Here is a 4,965-nt window from a genome sequence, read left to right on the forward strand (position 1 = left end):
TGTTTTAAAGATGAAGAAACTAAGGCTTAGTGACATCAAAAGACTCACTCAACTCTATATAAGCTTCTTGAAGCAAGGGAGTACCTTCAATTCCTTTTGCATCTTCTCCATGTACAGCTGAGCATAAAATGAAACTTGAAATGCTCGGCAAATAAATACTTGAAAGAGAAATGTTGGGATTAAATGACATCTGAGTAACTTTGGAACCACCTGAGGCAAGAAGGAAGCAAACTGTCTCCCAACAGTGTGAACAAATGTCTCCAAACAAATTTTAACCTCAAGAAATGCTGTTTGTTGAGCTGCAAATATCTGACAGGCATCAGACAACACTTGGGGAAGCTCTGGGGAGGGATGCTTTTTAAAGGAGAATACAGCTGTGTGTCATCAGCATACAGAGAGAAATCCACATTATGCAAATGGATCCAATCCCATCATATCAACACAAATATCAAGCCCAATGCAGGGCTGGGAATGAACTTCAGTGGAATGCTATGAATTCCTGGGGAACTTCCAGGTGTCAGATTATGAACAGGAGATGAGAAATTGCACAGCAAGGAAAGAGAGGCTGAACATTTTGTGCATAACTCAAACACCTCCTAAATGTGGGGGATCTGTGGAACACTGGGATATTTTAAATATCCTATCCAACTGGGAAACACACCAGGAACATTTGGACCTTGACCACAAAGCCATTTTGATGGGGGAAAAATGAAAATGCTCAAAACTCTTCACTTTGTATCCTTAAATTTTATATTACTGAGCAAAATGGATTTTATTTTTTCTATTTTTCAGTTGAAGCTATACCAGTGGAAGGCAAACATTTGACTTCCTTTGCTTCTTATTTAAAGTTTTTTCTTTATATGAAGGGAATTGCAGAAATAGGTGAAACTTTTTATCATGCATACATTTATTTCAACTGCTATACATTTTTTAAGCTAAACTTTATCAAGATCTATCCTTTCCTCTTCATAATCACAGCCAAATCTATGATTAGAATCACTCACTAGTAAGCTAAGTCCCTTTTCACTGACTACAATTTGCTTTTGAAAACATTTAAATGGTTGCTCATCACCCCTTTCACCCTCATTACCCCATTTAGGCACAGTTCCTCATCATCACATTCAAAGGCTATTAATAGTTTGATTAAGTCACAGAATTCCCCAAATGGAGGGGACCTCTTAGTCTAACCTGTACCTGAGCAGGAATTCCTTCTGCAACATTCCCATGCTCTGAGCATTCAGGGCTCGAAGCCCTTCAGAGAAGGAGAAATTACTATTTCCTGAGGAAACCCATTCCACTGTTGAATAGGAATGTTTTTTTGTTTGTTTATTTTCTTTTTACTGACAAGCTGGAATCTGTGTCTCTGAAACTTCTTACATACTTTCCCCTAAGTTACCAAGTCTTCTCTTGAAGTTGTAGATAATATCATCAATCCGGAGCTGGAAGGGACCATAGACATCCATTAGATTGTAAGTTCCTTGAGGGCAGACACTGTCTTTTGCCTTTTCTTTTTGTATCCCCAGTGCTTACACAGCATCTGGCACATAGTAGTTGCTTAATAAGTGTTTACTGAGTCCAACACTTTCATTTTACAGATGAGGAAACTGAGGCACAGAGCGAAGGATCACATACTAAGGGTCTGAAGCAGTTTTGAATCTAGGTATTCCTGACTCCAAGTCCAGTGCTCTATTCACTATACCATACTGCCTTTCAGTTAAAGTCTATTGAAAACTTTTGGAATATAAGGGCGATTTATCTTTTTATTCTCTACATTGCTAGCTTTGGAGCTGAGTGTACCATTAGTGCTCAACAGTTATTTATGGAGGGGGGGGGGTGAGCTAGGGGAGAGGTATATGCATGTCTGTATATTGGTTGGTTTTTGTAGGTGGGGAGAGTGTGGGGGTCAAATAGAGTTTTAGTAACCCCAATGATTTTTGAAAACTATTCTCAAGGGTATATTACCTCACTGTTTCAGGTTACAGGAGGGGCAGAGCAATGAAGTGATGTGTATCTTCAAGGTCACAGAGTAAGTCAGTGTGTTTATAAACCTTATGCTTTTGCTTTTGCTGGATTGGGAAATCTGCTCATCTCAGAAAAGGCTGAAGTCCTGCCACTTGCCAAACAGTGTGACAGAGATTAAACTGAATTCAAAGGCCCTTCTGAATGGTCTGCTAATAACCATGGACACAGTGGAGGAGACAGATCTCAGAAAGGGAATCTGGATTGTGCCTGGAAATTGGAGATAAAATATAATACTGAGCACGCCCTGAGAAATAACCACCAGGAGAAGGTAACATATGCCTTTTCTAAAGCTGAAGAAACTGTTTTTTTTTTTTCTTGGAGACCAGATTTGTGGCCACACTGGGACTTGGGAGGGGCTGAAGTTGAGCAATTAGAGAACATTTAGCTCCAACTGGAAGTCCTAGTCTCCCTCTAAGTTGCTTATGTAGTGGAGGCCGTCCCATGTGTAGTGAATCCTGGGCTTTTCTAGTAGGGCACACATCTTTAGCAAGGGAGACCATCAGATTACATGTGGCCCCCTTGCATGCCCTACACTTACAAAGTGGCATGGGGGAACCAATGAATCAGAAGATTCTAGAATGTCCTTTTCTGCACTTCAATTCTGTAGTCATACTTGACATCTTCAGGCAAGTTATACAAGACTTTATTCTGTTGGGCATCAGAGGGGAGGTGATAGAAGAAAATGTGTCCAGGATTTCAGTGCCGTTTTTTAGTGGTTAGACAAGCTGTTAGTCAGTATCAGGCCAGATTTTAATTGGTTGCTGCCTCACTGCTCCTAGCCTGCTGATGATTGATAGTTCAACTAACCAGTGTTATTGATAGGCCCTACATCTGGTTCTACAAAATCATGACAAGGTATATATTATTGTCCATTAAGTTTTTGCCTACTCTACCCACCACCCCTGGACTCTGGGTATATTTGTGAGTGAGTATGCCCCTGAATGTTTTGGGGAAACACTTTGTAACTGTCCTTGCTCTGCGTTTGAATAAATGCTTTTCTTAAAGAGCTAAGCCTACTGGCTGATTAAGAGAAAGCGCACAGTGTGGGGAGGGGATCATGACTTAGAGGTGGGGAAATCCTGTTCTGTGAAGTTTGTATGCAGTCAAAGGGCCCCACTTGAGGACCTAAAGGGCCACATGTGGCCTCTAGGCTGCAGATTCCCTACCCCTGAGCTAGAATTTAGTAGGGTAGCCACTCACAGGGTTACCCCTAGAACACCGGAAGTAGTAGAAGCCTCTGGGAATCCAATCTGCCAGTGGATATGCGAATTGAACAAGTTAGTGCCTAGAAGGGGGTTATATACAATTCTAGGTTGCCTCGTAAAACAAAACAAAATGAAATGAAACAAAATTATTTCTTATTTCTATATTCTTCAGACCACTAGGAAAAAAAAAACCAGCAAGTTTTTAATGGGTAAATTTCCCCTACATTATCACCTTTTTTTTTTAAAATCCAAGAAGATATTCACATAGCTTCTCAATCAGGCCTTTTTTTTTCTTTTCTGCTATATTTGTCTTTAAGAATACAGCTTGAGCTCTTTCGGATCTGCCATCAGCGGGTGGACCCAGGGCCATGATAGAGATTTTCGTGAAGACTTTGACGGAGAAGACCATCACCCTTGAGGTCAAACAGTCTGATACTATTGAAAATGTCAAGGACAAGATACAACATAAGGAAGGTAATCCCCCTGATCAACAAAGATTGCTTTTTGTGGGCAAGCAACTGGAAGATGGGTGTACTTTGTCTGACTATAACATTCAGAAGGAGTCTATCCTTCATCTTGTTCTGAGACTTCGTGGTGGTGCCAAGAAGAGAAAGAAGAGGTCTTACACCACTCCCAAAAAGAACAAGCACAAGAGACAGACAGTTAAGCTTGCTGTTCTGAAGTACTATAAGGTTGATGAGAATGGCAAGATTAGCCACCTTCGAGGAGAATGCCCTTCTGATGAATGTGGTGCTGGAGTCATGGCTAGCCATTTTGACAGACATTATTGTGGCAAGTGCTGTCTACTGCTTCGACAAGCCAGAAGACAAGTAAATGTATATGTGTTAGTTAAAAAAGTCAACTAAAAAAAATACAGCTCGAGGTATTTTGGGAGGTACCTGTCATAGGTACAGTATCATTAACCACTATTTCTAAAAAGTTGTGCAATATGGATAAAGGGCTTTAGCCTCGTTAGACCTTAGTTTCCCCATCTACAAAATGGAGATCATGCTTCCAGAACTGTCTAAAGGAAGAAAGCTAGTTTAGATGATTTTTTTTTCAGGTGAAAGATCTGTCATTCTGTGATTAAATAGCTTTAGACACTATATGAATGGCCAACAGAAAAATACATCACTGCCTTATTACCTAATCCTATTCTTCATTTTCACTGTGATCTCTAATCCCTTGTTTCTTTGCTAAGCCACCACACCAATGTTGGTTATACTCTATGCAGCACTTAACACAGTGCCTGGCACATAGTAGGTGCTTGGTGATTACCAGTTGACTCATACTCTCCCTCCTTCACAATCTTGACTACTTGATGAAATAGTCTAATTCTACACTATCCTTTACTTTTGAATCCCTTTCATCCCATCCTAGTACCACTGATACTTTGCGAAACTCCAAACCTGAATTGCTCCCACCATTTTCCTCCTTCATTCCTACTCAAGTGAGGGTAAAAGGAACTGGAAGAAGTCACAAAACGATGCTGACTGGGGCCAGTACAAATTTATGTTATCTAATTTGAACTCAGTGCTTAGGGTAGCAAGTACAATCCTCATACTCCTTTCCAATTGATTCTCTACCTCACTCATCAAAATACCAGAGCTGATGTTCCAAACCTTCTCTTCTCTTTTCAAATATCCTTTCAAATGACGTGCCTTCTCCAACCTCCTTTTGCTGAGGAACTCACCTCATGTTTCATTAAAAATATAGAAATCATTAGCTGAAAACTCTC

At 40.3% G+C, this 4,965-nt stretch overlaps 1 pseudogene; it reads left to right on the forward strand.

Annotated features, from left to right (window-relative positions):
- Positions 1-3,595: 3,595 nt before the first annotated feature.
- On the forward strand, positions 3,596-4,072 carry LOC118836869 (annotated as a pseudogene).
- Positions 4,073-4,965: the final 893 nt, after the last annotated feature.

The sequence above is a fragment of the Trichosurus vulpecula genome, chromosome 2 (genome assembly GCF_011100635.1).
Source record: "Trichosurus vulpecula isolate mTriVul1 chromosome 2, mTriVul1.pri, whole genome shotgun sequence".
NCBI lineage: Eukaryota > Metazoa > Chordata > Mammalia > Diprotodontia > Phalangeridae > Trichosurus > Trichosurus vulpecula.